The sequence below is a fragment of the Carlito syrichta genome, unplaced genomic scaffold, assembly GCF_000164805.1.
Source record: "Carlito syrichta isolate Samal-C Ts95f unplaced genomic scaffold, Tarsius_syrichta-2.0.1 Scaffold303022, whole genome shotgun sequence".
NCBI classification, from domain to species: domain Eukaryota; kingdom Metazoa; phylum Chordata; class Mammalia; order Primates; family Tarsiidae; genus Carlito; species Carlito syrichta.
Genome location: NW_007247118.1, coordinates 478,923 through 500,116, shown reverse-complemented (window position 1 = coordinate 500,116; position 21,194 = coordinate 478,923). Strand labels below are relative to the sequence as shown.

The 21,194-nt window shown below is 36.0% G+C and overlaps 1 pseudogene; it reads left to right on the top strand.

Moving 5' to 3' along the window:
• LOC110595584 overlaps positions 1-19,459 on the top strand; it is a 31,512-nt pseudogene extending 12,053 nt beyond the window's left edge.
• Positions 19,460-21,194: the final 1,735 nt, after the last annotated feature.

Below are 21,194 nucleotides of genomic sequence, written 5' to 3'. Positions count from 1 at the left end.
CATCTCTACAATAAATCAAAAAATAAGCCGGGCGTGGTAGTGCACGCCTGTAGTTCCAGCAATTTGGAAGGCCAAGGCGGAAGGATCACCAGAGCCCAGCAGGTCGAGGCTGCAGTGGCCGGGAGTGGCCACTGCCCTCCAGTCTGGGTGACAGAGTGAGACTCCAACTCAAAAAAAAAAGAAAGAAATGGGAGAAGAGAAAAAAACTGGGAAGCTAGATTAAGATCAGATGATCAGATAATGAGTGTAATAAATACCCTACTAAGAAATACAGACTTTATTTTAAAAACAAAAAGACTTTATTGCTGGGAAATTACATGATCAGAGACAATTCTTAAATAATTAATCTGACAGTGATTGGAGGGTAGACAGGGAGGCCAGAAGCCAGTATACAAAGGTTTGGGGAAGAAGCAATATAGTGCAGAAGGAAGAGGTAGCACTGGGAAGTGAGAGGACACTGATAAAAAGATACAGTAGACATTTCTGTGGATAATAGAACAACTATATAGAAAAAAAGAAGACAGAAGGAAGAAGTGGAAAAAGCTCATTTATTTAGCAGTCTCACCAGCAAACTAAGCACTAGGATATTTCTACCAATATGCATTGGTGCCTGGAAAAGACTCTCTGCTATTTGTTTGGTCACTTTGACTTTGACATCCTTGATTCCTTCAATGAGTCTTTTTTGCCTACCTCCAAAATCCCAGAGCTGAATGGTTAAATTTATTTTCCCTTCTTCATCTGGCTTTGGGTTTATGGTAAAGTTTGTAAAATCCAATGAGATCTTTTTAGTCATATTCACCATTTGCAGCATTTTAATTGTGCAAAGAAGTAGCTGGAGTTAGGTAATTTATCTGTGTGACTTGAACTTCCAAAGATAGTTTCCTCAGTCTTTGTGAAAAACATATTTCAGTCTGCTCTATATTCAGAAAATGGAGGCATTATGTCTTTGCTTCTCCCAGAGTCTCAAAAACAATAAAAGTAGGAAAATACAAAGTTCTCTAACTTTTTAAAAGTTGAAATAAACTATATTTACAAGACAAACTTTTAAAAACTAAAGAACATTACTTGTACACCTACCTGTTTAGGCGATGGTCAAAGGTTGAGTAGGTATCTGTTGTCTTTCCTGGATCCAAGTCCAGTAGGAAGGACTGTTGTACTTTTCAAACAAATGTAAAGCTATCTATTGAGCACAGCTAATTGTTTAACTTTTAGTTAAGAAAATGTAAAAGTCATGGCATTTAACAGATTGTTTATCTCAACAGAAACCTAATCCCTTTTCTCCTAACTTCCTTATTTCTCCTAGTTAAAAAAAAAAAAAATCAGCCTCCTATTTAACCTGAATTAAAAAACTTGAGGTCATCATTTTTTAGTTATTTCTTTCTTTAAAAAGAAAAGGTCCACTAAAAGCAGTTGGGATTAAAAATACCTTAACAGAAAATGAGGACTGGAGATCAGTGTTACTATTTTGTTCATCAAGTCAAAATCAACTAAATATTCACTGAGTATCTGTTTGTCTGGGGCCCTCAGCTGGGAGCTGGTCATCCCATAGTGATCAAGTCTGATACAGTCTCTGCTGTCCTGGAGCTTAATCGGGTGGCCCAATATCTTAGGTTGGAAAACTGCAGAGCCTGGGAGCTGGCTTTGATAGCATTCTTAGGCTGTTAATCATTTTTCTGACAACTCTTAAGGGATGGCTGTATCTGTGAGGCAAAAACTGAAACGGTTCTGATATCTCTAAATAGGAAAATAATTTTCTGAAGAGTTACTAAATAACTTGCAAATGTAGGGAAAGTAGATGGCTGGTACCAAGGCTAAAGGCACAGCCTGACTAAGGTACCGCTGCTACTGGGCACTTGGACTCTGACACAATGGACAATGGAAAGACACTGGCATTAATTCTCATCCCTTACACCTTCTTTGTAGCACTACTCCCTTTTCACAGTTAGGGGCAAGGACATTCAGTTGACCCAACTTAGGTCATATCCCTCAGTTGCCAGGGATAAGGAAAACCATCAGACTTTTTGGTCTTCACCCTCACAGACTCACACAATTGTATATTTCCCAAATGAGGGGAGGGTGTTCTCATGCTAAGTAGCAAATAAACAAACAAAACAAAAAAACTACAACTGTCTTCTTTTGAACCTACAGTTCTTGTAGTCTCTTAGCCCATGATTATTTCTGCATGTAATGATTTCATATAATCATCATGAAATCTGTGTTTAATGCAATGATAGTTTGTATGAAGTATTTTAGACTATGCCTGCTCCTCAAAAACTATCAAAGCCATTTTTATCATTTTGACAAGTTTTTTAAAAATTCCATTGTTTATGTAGACTAATCTTTCAAAAGTGCTAGACTTTAGATTTCCTAAATTTTACTTCCTTGTATTGCATTTAAAAAAACCCCAGAAAACATTGTACCAATAGTAAGAATAGGGAACGAAACTAATCTGTTCAGTAATACCTCAGTTAAATTTCCAGGGAAATTCCTTACCTGAAAATGACAAAAACAAAACAAACATGAAACAAAACTTTGTAAAACTAATGTTATCTTTATCGTTATATGAGAAAATATCTTTTTTTTTTTTTTTTCAATTGGAGTCTCACTCCATCACCCAGGCTGGAGTGCAGTGGCACGCTCACAACCACCCCAGCGTCTACCTGTTGGGCTCAAGCGATCCTTCCTCCTCAGCCTTCCAAGTAGCCAGGACTACAGGCACGCACTACCACACTCAGCTAATTTTTTTATTTATTGTAGAGATGAAGTCTCACCAAGTTGCCCAGGTTGGTCTAGAACCCGAGAGCAATCCTCTCACCTTGACCTCCCAAGGTGCTGGGATTACAAGCTTGAACCACTGCACCCGGCCTGACCAAATATCTTGATACACAATTTTTGTTTCCTGGTCTAAATGTGAAGTATATCAGCTTTTTTCTTCTCAGATTTCTCCATCCACAGCCTGTTCCTTTGTTGAGTGTCTTGAAGTCCTCTCCTTATCTGAAAACTATGGGGAGTAAAATCTTTCCTCTGGTGGGAAGTTAGATCAGGTTCCAGATACTGGAGTAAACAAGTCTGGTGGAGACACAGGTACTAGTATCCTCAGTACTAGGAACTGGCAGTTGCAGCATGAACGTCAAAACTCTCAAAAACTGTCCAAGTCATCTTTATCAGACAATCTAGGAAATCTAGAAATCTATCATTCACATGTGTTTGTTGCCTGGTGATTTCAAAACTCACTTGTATCAGTATTATTTCCATTATTTATCGGAATTTAAAACACTTTCATTTTGTTTGTGGGTTTTCTTATAATTTTAGTTGTCTGCAAGCAGGTGAGAAGATACTAGAGTAGGGTGGGGACAGTGAAATGCTAAAATTTCATTGAGTATCTTTAAATGAAAGTCTTGAAAGAAAGCCCAGGAAAGTTGTCTGAGTTCAGAGTATTTGGAAATATGGAACTGGAGGGGCTGATACTCTCACTCCCAGACCTTGTCCTCTTTATGGGACTGCTCACACTGCTGACACCAGTGTCTAGTATTGAAGACGCTAGTACCCGTGTTTCCACCACTAGTTTGCTGCGATATGCATACCACCAGTATGACTGTTGATGTGAGTCCTTCCTTCCAGGCCGTTTTTGTCTGTTTCTTATTTATTAATAGGATTTCTTCTACATTCTTCCTTGACTTAACTCAAACTCTGCCAGCCTCACTTCCTCTCTCCGCAATCCTCATAATTATTGTCTTTCTGGCATAGTTTTAGTTCCACTCCTAGACATGTGTTGATCATCTACTGCATGCAAGTAATTGTGATAAGCATTAAGGTATTCATTTGTATTAAAACTTTCTAGTATCTGGAATCTACTTAAGGATATTTTTCCTATAGTTTTATATTTTCTGATAAAAGAGCTATCAGACATAACTATACTTACTGACATTACTAATTTGACACTTGCTACACTGCTTAGTGTTATAAATACAAGCATACTATGGTGTATGGCCCTTCATTTTATTGTACTTTACAGATGTTGCATTTTTAAAAATTGAAGGTTTGTGGCAACCCTGCATTGAGGAAGTCTATTGGTGGCATTTTTCCAACAGCATGTGCTCACTTTGTGTCTCTGTTTCACATTCCAGTGATTCTCTCAATACTTAAAATTTATATTTCTGTATCTGCTATGGGGATCTGTAATCAGATCTTGTCTTTGATGTTACTATTATAATAGCAGATGTGGTGGAAATAGCCGGAGAACTATAATTGGAAGTAAAGACTGACTCAGTGACTGAATTGCTATGATCTCATGATATAACTTGAACGTATGAGGACTTGCTTCTTATGATGAGCAAAGAGGAGTGTTTTCTTGAAATGGAATCTACTCCTGGTGAAGATGCTGTGAACAATGTTGAAATGATAATAAAATATTTAGACTATTATATAAACTTGTTGATAATGTAACCGAAGGGTTAGAGAGGATGGACTCCAAATTTGAAAGTAGTATTATTGTGAATAAATTGCCATAAAACAGCACAAAATGCTACAGAGAAATATTTTGTGAAAGGAAGAGTCAACTGATGTAACAAATTTACTGTCTTATTTTTAAACTTGTCACAGCTATCACATCATTTTGCAACCACCACCATAGTTAGTCAGCAGCCACCAATATCGAGGCAAGAACCTCCACTAGCAAATAGGTTATGACTTGATGAAGGCTCAAAAGATTTTCAGAATGTTTTAGCAAAAAAGTGTGTTTTGTTGTTTTTTTTTGAGTTGGAGTTTCACTCTGTCGCTCAGACTGGAGTGCAGTGGCCGCTCCCAGCCACCACAGTCTCGACCTGCTGGGCTCCAGTGATCCTTCCGCTTCAGCCTTCCAAGTAGCTGGAACTACAGGCACGCGCTACCATGACCAGCAGATTTTTTTATTTATTGTAGAGATGAGATCTCGCTGCCCAGGTGGGTCTCGAACCCGTGGGCTCAGGCAATCCACTCACCTCAGCCCCCCTAAGGTGTGGGATTACAGACTGAGCCACTGAGCCCGGCTCAAAAATATGTTTTTAATGAAGATATGTCCATTGTTCTGTTAGACATAATGCCATTGCACACTTAGTACAGTATAGCATAAACATAACTTTTAAATGAACTGAGAAACTAAAAAAATTCTGTGACTCACTTTATTGAGATATTCACTCTTGCTGTGGTCTGGAATGAACCTGCAATATCTCTGAGGTATGCTTGTGTATATACACCATTGCATTGCATACACTGTGACAATTAGAAAAAAAAATACTTCTATTTAATAGGTTCTCAAATAACTATGCTAATGAATGAACGTATAAGCACCCAATAAGTCAGAAATCACTTGCATTTCTCACATGAAAATAATATGAAGAATTAGAGGAAATAGGTTAAATGAACAGTCTGAGTTTAATCCTTTAATTAAGCCTAAAGCCACTATAGATGGCAATGAGAATAGAAAAGAGGCATATAATAAACAGAAATAATTTTTGTGTTTCTTCTGTGTAGTAGTACTTGGTTGGGTATAGCCAGAAAACATCAAACAGGAAGTCATCTGAATTTGCTGGTAAACTGTAATGACTTTTGGCATGCATTTTGTATCAATATATATACACAGAGACTGTAATGAAGTTAAACTGTCCCATCTTTCTTCTCATTTGTAATATATTCACACACAAAAAAAGGTGAATTCTACTGCAGGGGGTCTTTTTCAGAAATATGCTCCAACATAGTTAGGTGCTACAAAGAAAATCATTTTTTTTTTTAAATCCCCAAAGCCTGACATTTTTCATCCAAAAATTTTGAATATTGAATGAGGTGATCTCTAAGTTTTTTTTCACTTCATGTACACACATCAAATTATACATCTTGACTTAGGTAGATAGTAAGGCTATTCTTTCTGGCCCCATGATGCTATGCATAGCAATATGACTTCCTTAAAGCAAGAATGATATGTGTCTTCTAAAAGCCAACTGAAATATCTGGTGTCTCGTTCTCTCACCACCACAAGAAAGGCAATCTCCTAAAAAAAGAGATTGTTTCTTCAGCTTTGATCCTGGAGTAAAGATGACATGAAGTAGAGCTACAGTCAATCACTAGCTGACACTACCCATCAAGAAATGTACCTTTGTGGTTACTGCAGCAAAACCTAATGAAAGCAAATGAGACACAAGGACTTGCAATAATTGAGTGTCAGTACATAGTTACTAAACATAAAAGACAAAAACTCAATATTAACAGAACACTGATAATGTAAAATATGACAAGTGAATATAAGTTAAAAAGTAACTTTTTAAAATAAAAGAAAATAGTAGAAAAGACAATGACTTAAACATATACATAGAATTTTCCTCGTGATATCTGTCTTGAATCCTTGTATGACTATACCAAGTAAGATTCAATATTCCTACCAAATTGTTCTTCATCATTAAGATATTCCAACATAATATTTCCACCATTATAAAAAGGAGAATCCTCCATAGACATCTAGGTTTTCAAAGTATGACTCAAGGGTAAGGCTTCTCCTGAAGTAATGTGACATAACCTTAATTTCTGTGAATGGAGAAATAAATCATACTGTAATAAATAAACATGCTTGTAGAGAGTATCCTAAAATTTTGGAAAAAAATAATAAATGTTGCCTTAGCTGTTATTTGTTATTGTCATTTTTAAGACTGGCTAGAGAGGCAGCAAAGTCTGTGGTCTTTCCAGAGCTCCGTGATGGCAAAAGAACATTGGTTTGCTCTTCTCTTTGCTCCCCATAGGTAAGAAAAACTGAAAGTTCTTTCTGTCTATAAAAAGAAAAAACTTAAAATATAGATTATATATATGAAAGGGACAGTTGTTTTTGTCTGGTGACATCCTTTCCTCTCTTCTAGTCAAAGAAGGATTACGCTGTAACAGTGCATCTATTAGTAGAAATGCCACTCATACTAGCCAAGCATCCACCTAAATGCATGGACCGAGACCTTGGCCAGGGTGATCTTTGCAAAGACAGGCATGTGTTAGACCAATCAGAGTGGTGTCCTGAAATTTCATGTTCAAATGCTAAGGAGAGGAAGAACACTCTTTTTTCTGAGAATTTTAAGTCTTATTGAATTAAACCTGGAGCCACCTGCAGTTAATTCCCATATCCCTTAGTTTTTCCAGAACCGGTGTAGAATAAGTCGCCTCAAATGGGGGAGAATGAGTCCACCACAGAGGGAGAAGTCAATAAAGCAGGTGGACCTTTTCAACATAATTTGAGTCCCTGAATTTGGTCATCCTCTACAACCAGATAAATCTATCATTCTTTATTACATGTGGAAGCTGTTCAGCATTGCAATTAAAAGATTCCGAATTTGTGTAACATTTCTTCTTTTGTGAAAGATCTCACAAGTATTAGAGATAGCAGGACTTCTGAGAACAAAGAACTTCAAAAACAAACAAACAAAAACCCCAAGCCCCCCATGTAAGTACCATATCAACAAAGAGAGGAACCAGAAGATGGTTTCTCTAGTACTCTGTACCTTACCTGCCCTCTTATATGGTATTTTCCCAATGCATTAACAATGCAGGAATGAAAGAATAGGAGCAAAAGTGCTTGGACTTTCACCTACCCTGATTCCTAAAAGCTGCTTTTTAAAGTGCTGGTTTTACAGATCAATTTGTACTACAACAAAAATTTTGGTATAATTGAAGTATTTCTATGTTGTGGGGGAAAGATCACAATTATTTTTTAAAAGAATAGATTCAACACAACTGCTATCTCATACTAAGTTATGTAGATTTGTTGGAGACTGTTGGAATGTGTTATTACAGATAACGAGCATTAAAAGGAAACAATAAGAACCCATCAGAATTTGAAACTGGGCTCCGTGGCTCAGCCTGTAATCCCGTGCCTTTGGGAGGCTGAGGTGAGTGGATTGCCTGAGCCCGCGGGTTCGAGACCCGCCTGAGCAGCGAGACCTCATCTCTACAATAAATCAAAAAATCAGCCGGGCGTGGTAGCGCATGCCTGTAATTCCGGCTACTTGGAAGGCTGAGGCGGAAGGATCGCCGGAGCCCAGCAGGTCGAGGCTGCGGTGGCCGGGAGCGGCCACTGCACTCCAGTCTGGGTGACAGAGTGAGACTCCAACTCAAAAAAAAAAAAAAAAAAGAGAGAGAAAGAAATTCAAGCTTTGATCTGCAACAAAACAGTCCCTGCTCCAAAAACAAAGTAGCAAGAACATAAACATGGAAAGATTAAATTAAACAGACAGAGCCTCATATGAAGAAAAAAAGAGGTAAGTATGTCTTAGGATCACAAATGAAACAGAAGTGCAAAGTGATAGGAAGGTTCAGTCATGCGTTTTCAGGGTTCAGAAGAGGAAGAAGTAGATAGGAGTTCAGCTTGTGGGTAAGTGGAAAACAACAGTACCACATGGAGACAAAGATAAAATTCCTGGCAGAGGTTAGGAGGGACTTGTGCTCCAGGGTAGGAGGCTAAAGAGGTTACTGCTTAATGTTGACTTAGACTATTGCTTATCTAAATTAACATTTAGGGAGACAGAAAAACATAGTTATAACTTCTTGACAGGGAACACAACCAAGGTCTTCCACCTCAGCAAATGCATGTGTAATAATGTGAAAATTTCCACAGAACAGAAGCACAAACTGCCAATCTCAAACTTGGATCTGGAATGGCAGTCCTGGGAGGTTGGATGAGGGTGAAGAAAATGCAGCATTGCAAGACAGAGATCAGGGAGTGAGGGCAGGGAGAGATCCAGGTAGAACCTCCTACTCAAGATGAAGATGTAGAGACAGTAAACCGAAATTTCAAAACAAATTGATGGCTAACTACAGGCAAATGAAAATAGCTGAACTTCTAAAAAGACACTAAATTAAGTTATTTAGGATGATGAACACTGAGATAAAATAAAGAATGATATTCATGAAAAGGAACAAGAAGTTACAAAACCAAAACAGGCAGAAATGAAACTTTTACAAAAACATGAAAATCCAATTAGAAATACAAAAATTAAAAATATAGTTTCTGAAATAAGACATTCAAATAAATAAATTTCTGTAAGACTCAGTGGAAATGCTGAATTAATCAGAAGATGAATTTGAAGAGTTCATTCAGGATGCAGCACAAAATGACACAAAGATAGAAAAAATTATAAATCTTCAAAATATGTCAACAAGAGTTTCAGAAGAGAGAATGGTGGAAAAGTAACATTCAGAGAGAAAATGACTATAATTTTTCAAAAAATCAAACTTAAAAATGTATCTTAACTGTTAAACTGGATAATTAAAACATATTTACACCTACAAATATTACAGTGAAATTGGAAAATACCACAAATAGAAATCTTAAAAGCTACCCATCAAGCAACAAGAAAAATGTTATAGCCTGATCAGGCTCTCATTGCCCACGGCACAGAGAAGCTGATACACTGACAGCAGTTGTTGCAATAGAGAAAGAGTTTAATAAATGCAAGGCTGCCGTGCAGGAGGATGGGAAATATTTTTCAAATCTGCCTGCCTGAGAATTTTAAGCCAGGGTTTTTAAAGGAATACAAACCTTAACCTTAATACAAACCTTAACAGGGCTTTTAAAGGAATACAAACCTAAGGAACAGGTACTTCTTATCAGTTGGGAATAAAGTCATAGATGAGTCAAAATTGTTTTTATGCTCAGAGCCAGTTTTTGGGAGAGGGTCACAGGACCAGTAGAGTCATCTTAGTATGTGTCTAGGGTCTGAGTGGGGTCTCAGGTTCACCAGAGTGCAAAGCCTGAAAAATGTCTCAAACATCATTCCTAGGTTTTATAATAGAGAGACTATCTATAAAGCAAGTGCCACAACCATTGGCTACTAACCCCAGAGCAGTTAAGACATTGTAGAAGTTGTTTAGCAGGAAGGTATGTGGGAGGCGGGATCCCTGAAGATTAGAGCTGCTCATGCCCTTTGGCTGATCAAGCTTCAGGATGCCATCAGGGAGATTTGTGTGACTGTAGGCTCATTGTTTAATGGAAAATATATTTATCAATGTCCAGGCAAGCAGCTTCCCTCCACCCCAGGGCTCAGAATATAAAGGTAATTAACTGCTCTCTGTTGAAGTGGTTGTACAATCACGCAAGGAGTCCAGAAAACTTAGAAACATCAGATTTAATTTCTAACCATAGCTGCAACTTTGCAGGACTCAGTTCTACAGCTTTTATCTTGTGATCCTATATTAATGTTATATAGATTGTTTCATTAAGACTGACAACATATATTTCCCTAAAAGTAGACTAATGAGTGTATTAAAAGAGTTGAGAAAGTTTAATAGACAATCCAGCTAAAAGGGAAAGCAAAATAAGGGCATGTTCAAACAAATAAACAACAAACAAACAAAAAGATTGATATAGTTTACTACTGAAGGCCCTTATTGATGGAACTAGTAAAAAATGTACTTTGGCAAAAAATAAAGATAAGCCTTAAGAAAGGAAAAACTTAAAAAAAAGTATTGGTAAATTTAAATAGGTATTAACTTAAAAATGTTATTTAGAAAAGTGATTTGGTAGTTTAATAGGGATTGCATTGAATCTGTAGATTACTTTGTATAGTATGGCCATTTTAACAATGTTGATTCTTCCATTCCATGAGCATGGGAAGTTATTCCACTTGTTTGTGTGCTCTACAATTTCTTTCATCAATGATTTGTAGTTCTCCCTATAGGGATCTTTCACCTCCTTGGTTAAATACATTCCTAGGTATTTTCTGACAGTTATTATAAATGGCATTGAGTTCTTGATTTGATTCTCACCTTGTTCATTATTGAGGTACAGCAGTGCAATTGATTTGTGTGCTTGATTTTTTATCCTGAAACTTTACTGAATTCATTGATCAATTCCAAGAGTGTTTTGAAGGAGTCTTTAGAATTTTCTAGGTATATGATCATATCACCAGCAAACAAAGATGGTTTGATTTCTTCTTTTCCAATTTTGATGCCATTTATTTCTTCCTCTTGCCTGATTGCTCTGGATAAGACTGCCAATATTTTGTTGAATAGAAGTGCTACCCCTTGAAAGTAGACTAGATAAAGAAAATGTGGGACATATACCTGATGGAATATTATGCAGCCATAGAGAAAAACAAAATTATAGACTTTGCAACAACTTCAATGGATTTAGAGTCTATAATACTCAGTGATCTATCACAGAAACAAAGATTTGAGTACTACATGTACTCACTTATAAGTGGACCTTGAACATTTATCATAATACTATAAGAAAGGAATTGACAGTAGTGAGCACTGCAGAAGGGGGAGGGGAGGCACATAAAGATACCCCAAATTTACCTACACAATGACCACTTAAGTACCTATCCCTGAATTGTGCCTCACATCTTTAAAATAAAAATAATAACTTTTTAAAAAAGTGGTGAAAGTGGGCATCCTTGGCTTGTTTCAATTCTGCGAGGGATTTCTTTCAATATTTCCCCATTCAGTATGATGCTTTTATTATTTTGAGGTACATTCCTCCTATGACTATTTTGCTGAGGGTTTTTATCATGAAGCGATTCTGGATTTTATCAAATAATTTTCCTGCATCTATTAAGATGATTATATGATTTTTAAAAATGATTTTTATGTGATAGATCATGTTTATTGATTTACATATGTTAAACCATCCTTGCATCCCTAGGGTAAAACCCACTTGATCATTGCTTTTCACAGAATTAGAAAAACTATTCATATGGAACCCCAAAAAAAGTCCAAATAGCAAAGGCAATCCTAGGCAGAAAGTACAAAGCTGGAGGCATAACATTGCCCAACTCTGAATTATAATACAAGGATACGAGGCTACAGTAACCAAAACAGTATGGTACTGATACAAGGGAAGATACATGGGCCACTAGAACAGACTATAGTATTCTGAAATAAACCCATTTCTTATAACCATTTCATCTTTGACAAAGCAGACAAAACATACAGTGGGAAGGCATACTAGTCAACAAATGGTGCTGGGAAAATTGGATAGTCACATATAGAAATATTTCACCATATAAAAAAATTAGCTCTAGATGGATTAAACACTTAAATGCCAAGATCTGAAACCATAAAAATTCTAGAAGAAAATCCAGAAAATACTCTTCTAGAGATTGGCATAGGCAAAGAATTTATGGCTAAGACTCTAAAGGCAAATTCAGCAAAAGCAAAAATATATGTGAGACTAAACTAAACTGAAATATATCTGCACAACAAAAGAAATAATCAATAGAGTGAATAGGCAATCTGCAGAATGGGAGAAAATATTCACAAGCTATACATTCAGCAAAGGATTAATATTCAGAATCTACAAAGAACTCAAACAAAAGAGCAAGAAAAAAATAACTCCATTAAAAAGTGGGCAAATGACATGAACAGACATCTCTCAAAAGAAGATATACAAATGACCAAGAAACATATGAAAAAAATGTTCAGCAACACTAATCATCAGGGAAATGCACGTAAAAATCACAATGAGAAACCACCTTACACAAGTAAGAATGGGCATTATTAAAAAAAAAAAAAATAGATGTTGTCATGGATTGATACTTATACATATTAAAATATAAGCACATATCTGTTTGCTTGTTTTTTGAGTTGGAGTCTCACTCTTGTCTCCCAGGCTGGAGTGCAGTGGCATACTCACAGCCACTACATACTTGACCTGCTAGGCTCAGGTGATCCTTCCGCCTCAGTCTTCCAAGTAGCTGGAACTACAGACGCACACCACCATGCCTGGCTAGTTTTTGTGATTTATTGTAGAGATGAGGTCTCACCAAGTTGCCCAGGCTAGTCTCAAACCCCTGAGCTCAGGTAATCCTCTCACCTCGACCCCAAAGTGCTGGGATTACAAGCCGGGCCACTGCGCCCAGTCATAAACACATATCTGTTATAATCATTATTATAAGACATTATATTAGAGATTTTAGATGAAGTACAAAATTTAGAGAACTGACACAATAATTAAAAAAGAAAAAATAAAGTTATCCCTTTTTTGTCCATGGGACGTGATTGTATAACTAAGAAATTTAAAACACTAGTAGGAAAAAACTTCTAAATAATTTTAAAAATTGGTGATATAGCTCACTAAGATGAATATACAGAACTCAAGATTTGTTTCCCTTTATTAACAGTAAGTACTTTGAAATAGAAGCGGAGCAAATTTTCTGTTTACTATGGAAACAAAACCATAAAATAAATAGCAATGAAAATAAGGAATGCAATTTAAAAGAAGTAAAATATAAAATATTACAGAAGGCAATAAAACATTTGAATAAATAAAAAAAGTGTAAGCTTTTTATAGGAAGACAGTGTCTTAAAAATGTCATTTCTCCCCAAAATTCAGGTATATCTTAATTTTGCAAATTAAGTGTGAATTCTTTAGGAATGATTCCAAGGCAGGCACAAAGTCTGAACTTGCTAGCAAATACTACGGGGAATTTGAATTTTACTTCAGCTAATTTTATAGAAATCACTCAGGAATGTATTGAGGAAAATTTGCATCAGTTACTAGTATTTTGTCAGCAGGGAGGGGGCCAGAATCCCCAGGGGGGAAAAAGGAGGCCAGGTGGCATGACATTTTTTGTGAGATAGCAAAGGGGCCTTTAAATAAATGGTCGTAGGCACTATTATTCGCATCTCACATCCTTGTGGGAAACAAGGGGGTTGGAGGAAGCTATATTTCTCTCTAAGACCATGCTGTGTTCTCTCTCACTTTTCATAATTATACTCAGTTTTCCCAGTTTTACTTTTAAAGGGTCTAAATTCTTAGCAATCTAAGAATTGATTTATCATTCACATCCTTGTCCCCTCTGACAACCATGAAAATCCTAAAGTGAAATTTTTCAAAATTTGGATATAATAACCATGAAGTTGATATAGATGAATAAATGCTAAAAAAAAACTGCTAAGAAAAATATGAAATAATTTGGGACTTGCATGATCAGATATAGAACATTCTATAAAGTTACTGCACCAAAACAATTTGCTATTAACTTATGATTAAATAAATGAGTTAACTAGAACAGAAAAATTTAAAAACAGGTCCATATATAGTATATTAAATGTTTAACTTATCATGAAGGTGGTATTTTGGTATTTCAGTTCAATGGAACAATAATCAGTGATGGCAAAACTAGCTAAATAACTAGAAAAAAAATTACCTCATATCATAAGCTACAAAACATTCAGGCTCGTTGTAGTGGTAGTCCTACACTTTGGGCGACTGGATGGGAGGCCAGGAGTGTAAGACTAGCCTAGGCAACACAGCAAGACTCATCTCTACAAAAAAAATTTTTTAAAGAAAAAAATATATACATATATATAATTAATTTTAAAAACTCAAATAGATTAAAGACAAATGTGACAATAACAAAAAAACTTTAAAAATCTGAACAGAAATGAAAGAAAAGACAGGCCTTAGAAAAATATAAAATATTGACATGTCAGTGAGAAACATAGGTAAAACCAATACATTTGATAGATTTTGAAAAAAATTACAAAACTATTTGATTATATATAAAGGACTAATATCTATTATAATCCAAGAGCTTCCATAAATTGACAAAATGAAAAGACAAATAACCTAAAAAAAATGATCAAAGGATATGCATTGGCAATTCAGAGAAGAGCAACTTCAAATGGCCAAAACCACATTAAAAAGATGCTCAACTGAATAGTAGTCAGGGAACTGCAAATTAAGGCAACTGTGAGATTTTCTTTTATAGTCAATATGAAAATATTAAAAAAGAACTATAGCAGCAGACAGCACTCTCTCTACTGCCCTGCCCATTGGTCCTTCACAACATATTTTCCCTTTAAGAAATCTACCTTTCTTAATTCAAAATAATAATAATAATAAAAAGAATTAAAACAGCTACTAGAAACCATAGGAGGAGATAGTTACTCTCATTTGGTCACATGGGACAGTATATTGACCTGGTTGGATGGCAGGCGCTTACACCTGGGTGATCTTAAATAATACTTCACGCGAGATTACTCAGCTGTGAAATGAGAATAAAAATATAACACAAAAGAGTTGTAAGTGCCAAAGAAGATTAAAAAATTGAGAGCCACAAAACAATGTTTGGCCTAGGTAATCAATCAATAAAGTTCGAGTATTATAACCATTGCTGGTAGAAATATGAATTGTTTCAGCTTCTTTTAAAGTCATATGAAAATATTTATTAATATTTAAAATAGCACATACCCTTTGATACAGCAAGCACACTCTTGGGAATTTATCTCACTGAAATAAAAGTATGAGATGAGGCTGCTTAACACAGTGTATAAAACTGGAAACAAAGTGAGTGCTCACCGATAGAAAAATGGCTATATAAGTCACAATACATCCACACCACAGACTAGGAAGAAGTTTTAAGGAGAATGACTTTGAGCCATTACCAGCTCACTTGAGGGTATTCTACTAGGCATTAATTAAAGGATATAGGTAGAGAGAAGGATATATAATCTAGCCAAAACTTGCTTTAATTTTATTTATAGCCCTAATTGCTATACAACACATTATGTCTTAATATCTGTCTCACCCTAATGGGATATAAACTCTATAAGGTCAGAGACTCTGTTTTATTCACTGCCTTGGTCCTAGGGCCTGGTATATAGAAAGTATTCCAAAAAAGTGCGCTGATTAAATAAATGCTGCTATTTTTATAAAACAATGACAGAAAAACACTTTTCATGCTTTTGCATATGTACACAAGTAGAATACCTTTCCATTTACGTAAAGTTAAATATATATACGCACACATACAAACTATATACATGAATATGTGCATTATATATGCATATATGTGTATGTATATGTTTATATTATATAAATATATGTATATATAAACACACACATGTATATTATATCTCTATATACACACACATACAAACATTTATTATAAGGGAAAAAACATTTACAAAGTCGTGAAGTGCTCTATGACATATTCTTGTATGTGAAGAACATGGTCTCTGCATCCTGACTTCTTGGTCTCAATTTGCAGTTCTCCACTTATTGTTAATAGCCAGCTGCTTAACCATTCTGTGTAAGAGTTAAAAATGCATACCTTATAAGCTTTTTGCAAGGATAAAATGTGTTAAAAGAGTGACTGCACAGCAAAATAAACCATCAGGAGAGTAAAGAGACAATCCATAGAATGGGAAAAAATATTTCCAAGCTAAGCATCTGACAAAGGCCTCATAGCCAGGATCTATGAGAAACTCAAATGAATTGACAGGAAAAAAAACAAAACAAAAACTAACCCCATGAAAAAGTGGGCAAAGGACATGAACAGGAACTTCTCAAAGGCAAATATCCAAGCAGCCAACAACATGAAAAATGCTCAGCTTCACTAATCATCAGAGAAATGGCAATAAAAACTACAATGAGATACCAACTCACACCAGTCAGGAGGACTATCATTAGAAAGTCAAAAAACAACAGTTGTTGGTGAGACTGCAGAGAGAAGGGAAAGCTTCTTCACTGTTGGTAGGAATATATGCTAGTTTAACTTTTGTAGAAAGCAATGTGGTATTTTCTTAAATACTTAAAAATGAGTTACCACACAATCCAGAAATCTCACTTCTGGGAATATATCCAAAGAAACATAAATTACTCTACCAAAAAGACACCTGCGCATGTATATTCATTACAGCACTTTTCACAATAGCAAAAACATGAAACCAACTCAGATGCCCATTGAAAGTGGACTGGATAAAGAAAATGTGATACCTATACACTATGAAATACAACACAGCTATAAAGAAGAGCAAAATCAAGTCCTTTATAGCAACATGGATGCAGCTGAAGACCATCATTCTAAGTGAATTATCATAGAAACAAAAAACTGAATACAATATGTTCTTACTCAAAAGAAGGCCCTAAACATTAGGCATGAGAACACAAGGGCGGGAACAACTGCTACTAGGCACTGCTGATGAGGGGAGGGAAAGAGAGGGAACAAAGGGCACACAACAGCCCACTGAGTACCATGTTTAATGCTGGGGGAGACAGGGCTCACTAGAAGTCCAGACCTTACCTGCACGCAATTTACTTATGGAGCAAATATTCACATGTATCCCACCAATCTAAAATTTAAAAAGTAAAAATAAAATAAAATAAAATGAGTGCCTAGAACAAATTGTTATACACGTTTTTTACTGTTGTAATAAAAGTGATCAAAGAATTGCAAAGTGATGTGAATAATATTATTGGCTACATTAAGGCAGATCTTCTCAATGTTATCCCTATGGACATCTTAAATGAGAAAACTATGTCATGGGCACTATTCTGTACATTGCAGGGTGTTTAAATCGCATCGTTGGTGGTTACCCACTAGGTACCAGTAGCACCCCATCCCAAACTGTGACTTTGAAAATGTATCCAGACGTTGCCAAATGTTCTTTAAGGAGAAAGATTGCCCTCAGTTGAAAACCACTGCTTAAGGGGGGTGGAAAGGGATGAGGGACACAGGAGGGTGTGTTTGTTTTCTCTATATGCATCTTTTAATAGTTACATTTGTTAAAAGCATGTATTACCTTTGCAATTTTAAAAACATCAAATAAATAACATTTCAGAAAAGGAAAATATTAAGAATAAGCATTAAAATAAGAAAAAATAGGCGGGCTCGGTGGCTCAGCCTGTAATCCTGCGCCTTTGGGAGACTGAGGTGAGTGGATTGCCTGAGCCCGCGGGTTCGAGACCCGCCTGGGCAGCGAGACCTCATCTCTACAATAAATCAAAAAATCAGCCGGGCGTGGTAGCTCATGCCTGTAATTCCGGCTACTTGGAAGGCTGAGGCAGAAGGATCGCCGGAACCCAGCAGGTTGAGGCTGCGGTGGCCGGGAGCAACCACTGCACTCCAGTCTGGGTGACAGAGTGAGACTCCAACTCAATAAAAAAAAAAAAGAAAAAGAAAAATGCAATCAACATTTTCTAAACCAGTAGAATAGAAGGGAAAATAGAGGGTTGTGGGGTCTCCATGCTGTGCTCCATGGGCCCCAGTGGGTCTTCCACAGCCTCCAGCCTGTGCTGCTGGCCCCACTGCTGTGGTTCATCACTTTGTCCTATCATAGGGTTAGGTGGCGTTCTCTAGATTGTAAAACGCAGCGGATTTTGTGAAAGTCCTGGTGGACCTCCAAGAGGAGTATAGCTGTTCCATCTGTTTGAAGAACTTTCTGAAAGACCTGGTGACCATCAACTGTAGGCAAAACTTTCATAGCTTCTGCCTGAGTATATCCTGGAAGGATTTAATGATACCTTTCCCTGTCCTGCCTGCCATTGTTGCTTTCCATATGAGAACTTCAGGAGGAACTGAATTGCTAAGCTACTCCAGATCAGAAGGATCAAGAGGAAAGGGCAGAGAGTGCTGTGTGTGAAAAGCACAATTAGTTTCTGACCCTTTTCTATGTGAAGGATCTAGAGATCTTATGTACACAATGCAGTTTATCTGTTAAACACCAGAAGCACTACTTTGTACCACTAAGAAAGCTCCCTTTATCACAGAAAAAATCTAGAATGTAGCCTTGAGCCCTTGAAGAGTTGAAAAAGTGATAATTCTGCAAGACAGCAATCAGTGGAGCTGAGAAAGAGGTAGAATATAGGAAAGAATAAATTCTGAATTTGAGTAAATTAAACAGTTTATACAGAATGATCAAGAGGATATTCATAGGTAGATACAAGATGAAGAGATAGGTATTTTAGCAAACTAAATGAAAACCTTGTAAAAACCTCAGGTGATATTTCCACCTTAAAACATCTACTGAGGGAGGGATAAGACAAGTGTATGTAGTCAGACCTGGGATTACTGACATGTGTTAAGAGTATACTCCACAGGTATCAAAACCTGAAATACCCTGAACTCTTTTCATTTAGGTTAAAAAATATGGTTTCAGTCTCCCTCCACAATATTCTGGCTTGGACAGAATTATGAAGGCATTTCAAGTAGATGTGATTCTAGATTTTAAGATGGCACTTCCTCAATTTATTGGCTCTGAGGATGGAAAAGCTGTGTGATAAAGAACAGAACAAAACATTTGTTATAACCCAAGGAGATTTTATCTCTGATCTGCTGTCCTTTGTTCTCAGAGATTTAGTTCTGACAAATATTACTGATGGAAGTGGGAAGCAAGCCTAAATGGACATTGGGAGTTGTATTAAGACTGTCTTCTCAGGAACTGACAGTTAGCCATCAGTTCTAGGTGGATTCTGGGCAATATGAAGAGTGGTTATGTTACATTGGGTCCTAAAGTAACCCAAGTTTTGCCAGTAGTAAGATCCAGAAAGATTGGAATTTTTTCTGGACTAAGAATTGGATGAGGCTTTCTTTTATAATATAAATGATAGGTATTTTCTCATGGTTAATGATTGTTTTCCACAGAAGCTGTTTAGCCTTATAGCTATACTGGAACAGTTTCTGAACCTCTTAAAATCTTTTCTGTATCAGATTCTGAAAGATAAACTATTTTTATTTGTATGAGTAAGGTAACCAGTAGATTAATTAGTTAATTAATTAATTAATTAATTTGTTTTTGAGTTGGAATCTCAGTCTGTCGCCCAGGCTAGAGTGCAGTGGCACGCTCATGTCCACTGCAGCCTCCAACTGCTGGGCTCAGGAGATCCTTTGCCTCAGTCTTCCAAGTAGCTGGAACCACAGGTGTGTGCCACAATGCCCAGCTAATTTTTTTGATTTACTGTAGAGATGAGATCTCGCCAAGTTTCTCAGGCTGGTCTCGAACCCCTGGGCTTAGGTAATCCTCTCACCTTGGCTTCCCAAAGTACTGGAATTACAGACTTGAGCCACTGTGCCTAGCCGCCAGTAAATTTAATGTCATGATTTCTGGAATCTCTTTAAGTTTTACTACTAAAAATCAGAAGATATTTTTTTCTCCTTCATTTTCAGAAATCATAAAATGATGTTTGAAATGCCACTTTCATAAATATTATGGATATCAATTGTCAAGTGCTTTGAATTCTAAGATCAAGTATTTGAGAATTATGTTACTTAACATGTCCAATAAACTATTTTATTTTAGTTTTTTTTATTTTAAAAATGTGAGGTACAATTCAGGATTGGGTATACAAGTGAACTATTTTATTTTAAAAAGAGAGCATAAAAAAATCAAATCAATATAAAAGATAACATAAAACAGAAATAATAAAAAAAGATAATTGGCAGAAAACATAAAATGGAAGAAATATGATACATAAAAAAGGATTCAAATCACCTGCACAAGAGATACTATTAAAAAAGTGATACATAAAAAAGGATTCAAATCACCTTCACAAGAGACACCCTAAAACAAAATAACACAGAAAAACTGAATATAAAGTGATGAAAAAAGACATAATAGTAAAATATTCACAATTAAAATAAAGCAAAACTATATTATTATAATTCAAAACCAAATGTAAGGAAAAATTTATAAAGAATTAATAACAATGAAGAAATTCTATGCACCTGACATACAATTATGCACCTGATATACAATTCTATGCACCTGATATGATACACAAATATGATATCTGATATATGGTATGATATATGATATAAAAATTCTATGCGCCTGATATACAACTCAGCAAGATCATCAGAATTACAAGGGAAAAAACCTAATAAAACCACACTCATAGTGGGAAATTTTAACACATCCGTCTCAGAAACTGATAAATCAAGCAGAGCAAAAATCAGCGCACACATATACACATACATATGGCTAAAGAAAGATAGCAAACGATAAAGAAATCAGGGAAAAGGGTAAATAATCAGTACATTTGGGTAAAGGCTATGGAAAAGTTTTTTGTACTGTTTGCAACTTGCCTGTGTTTGAAATTGCATCAAAATAAAGATAGCAAAAACCATATCCAAACAAGTACATTAAAAAAAAAAAGTTTGTCATTTTGTGTGAGAAGTTGGAAAAAAATCAGAGAAAATCTAAACAAAGCAGAGAGAAAGAAATAATACAAGAGCAGAAAGTATTGAAACAGAAAACAGTAGGTTAATAAAATCAGAGCATGCTTCTTTGAAAAGACTAACCAAAAAATAAAGGTAAGCTTCTAGCTACCCTGTTAAAGGGGGAATGAAAGGAAAGTGCAAATTAAAACTATTCTAAATGAAGTGCAATGACTAAAGACACAATAGAGATTTGGAATCATAAGAGAATAACGAACAACATTATAAAATCCTAACTGACAG